This window comes from Mustela nivalis (genome assembly GCF_964662115.1).
Source record: "Mustela nivalis genome assembly, chromosome: X".
Lineage (NCBI taxonomy): Eukaryota > Metazoa > Chordata > Mammalia > Carnivora > Mustelidae > Mustela > Mustela nivalis.
In genome coordinates, this window is record NC_139040.1 from 44,187,634 (window position 1) to 44,197,920 (window position 10,287).

Consider the following 10,287-nt stretch of genomic DNA (forward strand, 5'->3'; position numbering starts at 1 on the left):
ATGAATAAAATCTTAAAAAAAAAAAAAAAAAAAAAGGAAAGAAAGCTCCTTGGCAATGTTCTTGCATAGGACACAAAGACACGAAAGCAATGAAAGCAAAAATCAGTAAGTGGGGCCACAGGAAAGTAAAAAGCTTTTGCACAGCAAAAGGAATAACCAACAAAATTAAAAAGCAACCTATGGAGTTGGAGAAAATATTTGTAAAGCATATATCTGAGAAGGGGCTGATGTCCAAAATATATAAGGAACACATACAACTCAATAACATAAAAAAAATCTGATCAAAAAATGGTCAAAATACCTGAATAGACATTATTCCAGAGGTGATATACAAATGTACAACAAGTATATGAAAAGGTGCTCAGAGTGCCTGGGTGGCTCAGTCAGTTAAGCGTCTGCCTTCGGCTCAGGTCATGATCCCTTCCGCTCAGGTCTTAGGACTGAACCTTATGTCAGTCTCCCTGCTCAGCAAGGAACCTTATTCTCCCTCTCCCTCTGCCACTCCCCTTGCTTGTGTGAGCACTCTCTCTCTCTCTCTCAGGCATGCATTTTCACTCTCGCTCTCTCTGTCAAATAAATAAATTTTAAAAAAAGAAAGAAAGAAAAGAAAAGGTGCTCAACATCATTAACCATCATGGAACTGCAAATCCAAACCACAATGAGTTATTAATTCACACCTGTCATCATGGCTAAAATCAAAAACATAAGAAACAACAAGTGTTGGTGAGGATGTGCAGAAAAGGGAACCCTCTTGCACTGCTGATGGGAATGTAAACTGACCCAGCCACTCTGAAAACAGTATAGAGGTTCCTCAAAAAGTCAAAAATACAACGACTCTATCATCCAGTAATCACAATACAGGCTATCTACACAAAAAAATACAAAAACATGAATTCAAAGGGATATGTGAACCCCTATGTTTATAGCGACACTACTTACAATAGCCAGGGTATGGAAGCTGCTGGAGTGTTCATCGGTAAATGAATGGATAAAGAAGTGTTATATATACATACATAAGTGTGTGTGTGTGTGTGTGTGTGTGTGTGTGTGTGTGTGATGCGATATAACTCTGCCACAAAAAAGAATGAAATCTTATTTTCAATGACATGGATGAAGCTAGAGAATATAGTTCTAAGCAAAATAAGTCTGTCAAAAAATGACAAATATTGGAAGGGGAGGTGAACCATGAGAGACTATGGATTCTGAAAAACAATCTGAGAGTTTTGAAGGGGCGGGGGGTGGGAGGTCGGGGTACCAGGTGGTGGGTATTATAGAGGGCATGGATTGCATGGAGCACTGGGTGTGGTACAAAAATAATGAATACTGTTATGCTGAAAATAAATAAAAAATAAATTTTTAAAAAATGACAAATACTATATCATCTCACTCATATGTGAAATTTAAGAAACAAAACAAATGAGCAAAGGAAGAGAGAGAGAGAAACCAAGAATCAGACTCTTAACTGTGGAGAACAAGTAGATGGTTACCAGAGGGGGAGGGGATGGGTGAAAGAGGTTAAGGGGATCAAAAAGTGCCCTTGTCGTGATGAACACTGAGTGATGTATGGAATTTTTTTTAAAAAAATTAATTTTTAATTAACATATAATGTATTATTAGCCCCAGGGGTACAGGTCTGTGAATCACCAGGTTTACACACTTCACAGCATTCACCATAGCACATACCTTCCCCAATGTCCATAACCCAACCACCGTCTCCCTACCCCCTCTACGCCCTGCAACCCTCAGTTTGTTTTGTGTGATTAAGAGTCTCTTAATGGTTTATCTCCCTCCCGATCCCATCTTGATTCATTTATTCCTTTCCTACCCCCCAAACCCCCCACATTGCCTCTCAACCTCCTCATATCAGGGAGATCATATGATAATTGTCATTCTCTGTTTCACTTATTTTGCTCAGCATAATACCCTCTAGTTCCATCCATGTCATTGCAAATGGAAAGATTTCATTTTTTTTGATGGCTGCATAGCATTCAAATTTATATATATACTGCTTCTTCTCTATCCATTCATCTGTTGATGGACGTCTAGATTCTTTCCATAGTTTGGCTATTGTGGACATTGCTGCTATAAACATTGAGGTGCACGTGCCCCTACATATCACCACATTTGTATCTTTAGGGTAAATACCTAGTAGTACTATTGCTGGGTTGTAGAGTAGCTCTATTTTTTAACTTTTGAGGAAGCTCCGTATTGTTTTCCAGAGTGGTTGCTCCAGCTTGCATTCCCACCAAGAGCATAGGAATGTTCCCCTTTCTCCGCGTCCTCGCCAGTATCTGTCATTTCCTGACTTGTGAATTTTAGCCATTCTGACTGGTGTGAGGTGGCCTCTCATAGTGGTTTTGATTTGTATTTCCCTGATGCTGAGTGATGTGGAGCACTTTTTCATGTGTCTGTTGGCCATCTGGATGTCTTCTTTGCAGAAATGTCTGTTCATGTCCTCTGCCCATTTCTTGATTGGATTATTTGTTCTTTGGGTGCTGAGTTTGGGAAGTTCTTTATAGATTTTGGATACTAGCCCTTTATCTGATATGTTGTTTGCAAATGTCTTCTCCCATTCTCTCATTTGTCATTTGGTTTTGTGAACTGTTTCCTTTGATGTGCAAAAGCTTTTGATCTTGATGAAGTCCCAATAGTTCATTTTTGCCCTTGCTTCCCTTGCCTTTGGCGATGTTGCTAGGAAGAAGTTGCTGCGGCTGAGGTTGAAGAGGTTGCTGCCTGTGTTCTCCTCAAGAATTTTGATGCATTCCTTTCTCACATTGAAGTCCTTCATCCATTTTGAGTCTATTGTCGTGTGTGGTGTAAGGATATGGTCCAATTTCATTTTTCTGCATGTGGCTATCCAATTTTCCCAACACCATTTGTTGAAGAGGCTGTCTTTTTTCCATTGGACATTCTTCCCGGCTTTGTCGAAGATTAGTTGACCATAGAGTTGAGGGTCTATTTCTGGACTTTCTATTCTGTTTCATTAATCTATGTGTCTGTTTTTGTGCCAGTACCATGCTGTCCTGATGATGACAGCTTTGTGATAGAGCTTGAAGTCTGGAATTGTGATGCCACCAACTTTGGCTTTCTTTTTCAATATTCTTCTGGCTATTTGAGGTCTTTTCTGGTTCCCTAAAAATTTTAGGATTATTTGTTCCATTTCTTTGAAAAAAAAAAAAGGATGGAATTTGATAGGGATTGCAGTTAATCTGTAGATTGCTTTAGGTAGCATAGACATTTTCACAATATTTGTTCTTCCAATCCATGAGCATGGAACATTTTTCCATTTCTTTGTGTCATCCTCAGTTTCTTTCATGAGTACTTTATAGTTTTCTGAGTAGAGAGTCTCTGCCTCTGGTTAGGTTTGCTCCTAGGCATCTTATGGTTTCGGGTGCAATTGTAAATGGGATTGACTCCTTAATTTCTCTTTTTTTTGTCTTGTTGTTGGTGTAAAGAAACGCAGCTGATTTCTGTGCATTGATTTTATATCCTGACACTTTGCTGAATTCCTGTACAAGTTCTAGCAGTTTTGGAGTGGAGGCTTTGGGGTCTTCCACATAAAGTATCATATCATCTGCAAAGCGTGATAGTTTGACTTCTTCTTTGCCGATTTGGATGCCTTTAATATCTTTTTGTTGTCTGATTGCTGAGGCTAGGACTTCTAGTACTATGTTGAATAGCAGTGGTGATAATGGACATCCCTGCCGTGTTCCTGACCTTAGTGGAAAAGATCTCAGTTTTTCTCCATTGAGAATGATATTTGCTGTGAGTTTTTCATAGATGGCTTTGATGATATTGAGGTATGTATCTTCTATCTCTACACTTTGAAGAGTTTTGATCAAGAAAGGATGCTCTACTTTGTCAAGTGCTTTTTCAGCATCTGTTGAGAGTGTCATATGGTTCTCGTTCTTTCTTTTATTAATGTGTTGTTTCACATTGATTGATTTGCAGATGTTGAACCAACCCTGCAGCCCTGGAATAAATCCCACTTGTTGTGGTGAATAATCCTTTTAATGTACTGTTGGATCCTAATGGCTAGTATTTTGGTGAGAATGTTTGCATCTGTGTTCATCAAGGATATTGGTCTGTCGTTCTCTTTTTTGATGAGATCCTTGTCCTGTTTGGGGATCAAGGTGATGCTGGCCTCATAAAATGAGTTTGGAAGTTTTCCTTCCATTTCTATTTTTTGGAACAGTTTCAGGAGAATAGGAATTAATTCTTCTTTAAATGCTTGGTAGAATTCCCCTGGGAAGCCATCTGGCCCTGGGCTCTTGTTTGTTGGGAGACTATTGATGAATGCTTCAGTCTCCTTACTGGTTATGGGTCTGTTCAGGTTTTCTATTTCTTCCTGGTTCAGTTGTCGGTAGTTTATATGTCTCTAGGAATGCATTCATTTCTTCCAGATTGTCAAATTTGCTGGCATATAGTTGCTCATAATATGTTCTTATAATTGTATTTCTTTGGTGTTGGTTGTGATCTCTCCTCTTTCATTCATGATTTTATTTATTTGGGTCCCTTCTCTTTTCTTTTCAATAAGGCTGGCTGGGGGTTTGTCAATCTTATTAATCCTTTTAAGGAACCAGCTCCTAATTTCGTTGATTTGTTGTGTTTGTTCGTTTTGGTTTTGGTTTTGGTTTTGGTTTTGGTTTTGGTTTCTGTTTCATTGATTTCTGCTCTGATCTTTTTTCTCTTCTCCTGCCAGTTTTAGGCTTTCTTTGCTGCTCTTTCTTCGGCTCTTTTAGGTGAAGGGCTAGGTTGTGTACCTGAGACCTTCTTGTTTCTTGAGACAGACTTGTATCACTATATATTTTCCTCTCAGGACTGCCTTTGCTGTGTCCCACAGATTTTGGACAGTTATGTTTTCATTGTCATTTGTTTCCATTAATTTTTTTTCAATTCTTCTTTAATTTCCTGGTTGACCCATTCATTATTTAGAAGGATGCTCTTTGGCCTCCATGTATTTGGGTTCTTTCCAAATATCCTCTTGTGATTGAGTTCTAGCTTCAGAGTATTGTGGTCTGAAAATATGCAGGGAATGATCCCAATCTTTTGGTACTGGTTGAGACCTGATTTGTCACCCAGGATGTAATCTATTCTGGAGAATGTACCAGGTGCACTAGAGAAGAATGTTTGTTCTGTTGCTTTGGGATGGAATGTTCTGAATATATCTGTGATGACCAGTCCATCTGGTCCAGTGTGCCATTTAAGGCCTCTATTCAGAAATCAATCAATGTGAAACAACACATTAGATCCTTTTGGATCTTTTGCTTGGATGATCTGTCCATTTCAGTGAGGGGGGTGTTAAAGTCCCCTACTATTATTGTATTATTGTCAATGTGCTTCTTTGATTTTGCTACTAATTGGGTTATACAGTTGACTGTTCCCATGTTAGGGACATAGATATCTAAAATTGCTAGATCTTCTTGTTGGGCAGACCCTTTCAGTATGCTATAGTGTCCTTCCTCATCTCTTATTATACTCTTTGGCTTAAAATCAAATTTATCTGTTATAAAGATTGCCACCCCAAGCTTTCTTTTGATGTCCATTAGCATGGTAAATTGTTTCTCACCCCTCACTTTAAATCTGGAGGTATCTTTGGACCTAAAGTGAGTTTCTTTAAGAAAGCATATTGATGGGCTTTTTTTTTTTTTTATCCATTCTGATACCCTATGTCTTTTGATTGGGGCATTTAGCCCATTTACATTCAGGGTAACTATCGAAAGATATGAATTGAGTGTCATTGTATTGCCTGTAAGGCGACTGCTACTGTATATTGTCTCTGTTCCTCTCTGGTCTACTGCTTTTAGGCTCTCTCTTTGCTTAGAGGACCCTTTTCAATATTTCCTGCAAAGGTGGTGTGGTGTTTACAAATTATTTAATTTTTGTTTGTCCTGGAAGCTTTTTATCTCTCCTATTTTCAAAGACAGCTAGCTGGATATAGTATTCTTGGCTGCATGTTTTTCTCATTGAGGGCTCTGAATATGTCATGCCAGTTCTTTCTGGCCTTCCAGGTTTCTGTGGATCAGTCTGCTACCTATCTAATGTTTTTCCATTATATGTTACAGACCTCTTGTCCCAGGCTGCTTTCAGGATTTTCTCTTTGTCACTAAGACCTGTAAGTTTTACTATTAGATAATGGGTTGTGGACATATTCTTATTGATTTTGAGGGGGGTTCTCTGTGCCTCCTGGACTTTGATGTTTGTTCCCTTTGCCATATTAGGGAAATTCTCTATGATAATTCGCTGCAACAGACCTTCTGCCCCCATCTCTCTTTCTTCTTCTTATGGAATCCTAATTATTTTAATGTTGTTTCATCCTATGGTATCAGTTATCTCTTGAATTCTCTATTCATGGTCCAGTAGTTCTTTGTCTCTCTTTTGCTCAGCGTCTTGATCGTCCCCCATTTGGACTTCTGTACCACAAAACATCTCTTCTGCCTCATTTATCCTAGCAGTAAGAGCCTCCATTTTGGTTGCACCTCATTAAAAACTTTTTTTATTTTTTTTTTAATTTTGAATTGCTTAGATTTTAGTTATGTTATTTCTCCAGAAAGGGCTTTTATTTCTCCAGACAGGGTTTCTCTAATATCTTCCATGCTTTTTTCAAGCCCAGCTAGCACCTTGAGAATCATCATTCTGAACTCTGGATCTGACAAATTATCAATGTCCATATTGAGTAGGTCCCTAGCCTTTGGTACTGCCTCTTGGTTTTTGTTTGTTTGTTTGTTTGTTTTGCAGTTAGTTTTCCCGCCTTCTCATTTTATCCAGATAAGTATATATGACCAAGAGAATAAAATACTAAAAGAGTGGCAAAGACCCCCAGAAACTGTGCATTAACTAAATCTGAAGAGACCCCAAATCATGGGGAGAAGAAAGGGGGAAAAAGAAGTTTCAAAAAATTTTTAAAAAAAGGAAAATATATAAATTAAATTGATTCTATTCTCTTACTAGAACAGAGCCACCCACTTAATTTGGGGAATATTTTGGTATCTTAGAAGAAACTACTTCCCAAAGTTTAAAAGAAACAAAGTATATACATATATTATATATATATATATATATATATATATATATATATATTATATTCTTTATATATATATGCATATATGTATATGCAAAAATAAGGGTCAACATGATGAAGTGATGTAATATGGCTGTAAGGATGCAAATTTTAAAAAATCTAAAAAAGGAGTTGATGGGGCGCCTGGGTGGCTCAGTGGATTAAGCCACTGCCTTCGGCTCAGGTCATGATCTCAGGGTCCTGGGATCGAGTCCCGCATTGGTCTCTCTCCTCTGCAGGGAGCCTGCTTCCTCCTCTCCCTCTCTCTGCCTGCCTGTCTGCCTGCTTGTGATCTCTGTCTGTCAAATAAATAAATAAAATCTTTTTAAAAAAAAGGATTTGATAAAATTAGTTGGTTGGGAATGGAAAGAAAAAGAAAGTGGAGAGATTTTGCTCAGGTTGGAAACTAGAACAAATCCCTGTGCTACATGTAGGGTAAATTTTGATCTATTAGAGGAAGTTGTATCCCAAAATGTTTTAGAAGAAATCTTATGTGTATACAAAAACTAAAGTTAGATACAATAAAGGGTAAAATATTACTATAATAATGAAGGTTCAAAAAGATTTTTTTTCAGAAAGATATTGTTAAGATAAACTAGTTAAAAAAGTTAAAAGAGGAAAGAGTAAAAGTTAAAAAAATTAGAATAAGAAAAAAGTAAAATAAAAAAATTTCATTAACTTTGCAAGACTAAAGAATCATGGGGAGAAAGCCATGAATTCCATGCTTTGCTTTCCCCTTCTCTGGAGTTCCAATGTTCTCTTTGATCAGTGAGCTTGGTCTTGGCTGGATGTTCTTGCTGATCATCTGGGGGTAAGGGCCTGTTGTAGTGATTCTCAAGTGTCTGTACCCGAGGCAGAATTGGTCCACCCTTGCCAGGGGCTAAGGGCTAAGTAATCTGCTTGGGTTCGGTCTTGGGAGCCTTTGTTCCCTGAACCCTTTCCATAGAGCTCTGGAAGATGGAAATGAAAATGGCAGCCTCCCAATCTCTGGCCCGGAGGAGCCAAGTGCTAGGATCCCCACTCCTCAGTGTGCCCTCGGAGAAAGGTGCTCAATCACTCCCATCTCCCTGGCCTCCGGTGGCACCCTGAGCTCACCAGCCTGTGACTGAGATTCTCTGCTCTGGCATACAGTCCTGCCTGGGATCTCCAAACCCAGCAGATCCCTGCCACTCTTCCAGGGTGGTCTCCCTGGATCTGCCACATGTGGGGTCCCTGCTCAAAGAATAGTGGTCTCACTGTGCCATGGGTCACAGTTTAAGGTAACCCCGAGTTGAGAGCTCACTCCTCGGCTCCATCTCTGTAGCTGGCTTCCCCGCTCTGATACCTGCAAGCTCTGTGACACTCAGACAGCCCCAATCCTTCTGTGACCCCGTGGGACCTGAGACCACGTTGTCCCCACGAGGGCTCCACCCCTGCTTAGCCTCTGGAGTGATGTCCCTCAGGGGAGCAGACTTTTAAAAGTTCTGATTTTGTGCTCTGTTGCTCAACCCCCCATGGTCTATCTTCCCGTTACTTCGGATTCACTTCTCCGCGGGTCCTCCCTTTCAGTCGAATTTCTATGTCTAGAATTGCTGCTCTTCTCCTCAATCTCCTGTTGGATTTGTAGGTGTTCAGAATGGTTTGATAAACTATCTAGCTGATCTCCTGCTACCTGATGTCATCTCAGCCTGCTACTCCTCTGCCATCTTGACTCCTCTGATGTATGGAATTTTTGAATCACCATATTGTATACCTGAAACTAACAGAACACTGTATGTTAACTATACTGAAATTAAAAATAAAACTGAATTTAAAAGGGAAACTACATAGTGTATAAACCATCCCTCAGCAACAATTTTTTTTTTTTAAGATAGAAGTGTTTTTAAACTTACGTTTAGGATGCAGATTTTCCTATGCCCTATATCTCTCCTTATTTCCACAGTGTCTGGTCTCCATGCTGATCAAATATATGTGAGGGACAGTGTCCACTGTAGATGCCTGTACCAAGGAACAGGAGGATTGTCTGTGATATGGTATGGAGTGTGAGGTGGGAAGACTCTTTAGGACATAGGGTAGCAAATGGGAGTCTGGATAGGAAGGTTCCAGCAGCAGCTGCTCTGTTCATTTCCCTCCCTCTTGCTCTGCCTGAGGATACAGTGGCAGAGAGGCTGGGGTTGTGGAATTCCATGTGGGCTTAGCTCAGGAAACAATAAAAGAGGCATTATTTCCTGTATGCTGCTTCTCTTCCAGCCTATCAAGCACAAAGGCATCAAGTACCTGGACCACCTCCAACGAGGTGTCCTTCTCACAAATGCTGCTTCTGGGGGCAGGAGGTGGACACCTCCCTAGCCTCCATCAGTGCTCAGGAGCCTCTGTGAGGAAGGAGGCCAAGAAGCAGCTATGGGAACTCCAGGGGTAGTGACCTGATGATGCCCTTTTCCATCCCTCATCTCCAACGAACTTGTGTGCCTTCACTCAGAATACCTCTAGATCCTGTGTGTTACTCTCTGCTTTGCTCCCAATACTTTGTCTCAGAACTTATCTCTGACCGACCAGATACCCTTAGCCCTGGGATCCCTGCCTGTGGTCCCTAGTCCCAACCTCAGTTAATAACTGCTGTTTATCTTCCTAAATATGGATTCCATTGATCCCACATGGCTTCTCATAAGCTGCCAGTGACATCATGCTTTCCATGATGCCAGTATCCCCCTCCATTCACAGCCCCTTGTCATACCATCATCCTATAATGCTTGTGCTGAAGAAAACCAGTGGTTGGATGTGAACACTTATACCCCTTCAATGGCCATATCCAAAGGCAGGAAACTCAGACCAAGAGCAGAAAAGTTTAGACACTGTCCCCACCCCTCCAAAATAAAATATAGTGGGAAGAAGTGATGCCTGGCTGTTTGTAATACCCTAGCCTTTATCAGAAAAGGTGGTGGTGGAGTAGTGGTAGGAGGACAGGCCTCTAACCAATTATCTCCTAGGTCGGGCAAGGCCTTGATCTCACCCAGACTTCCTAGAAGATTTTGTAATATCTTAAGGAAGCAAATATGTAATAATCCTGCAATTGCTCCTAAACCAGGATGGTCTCAGCCCCCCTGGAGTGTCCAATCAGTTACCTCTGAGCCATGTCTGCTCCCCTGGGAGCCCCTACTCTTCACCAGCCAGGCTGGTCTCCCCATCCCTTCCCTCCCATCCAGCCTCCATTAGCCCTGCCCACAGTGCCAGGCCAAGCTCATGTTTGA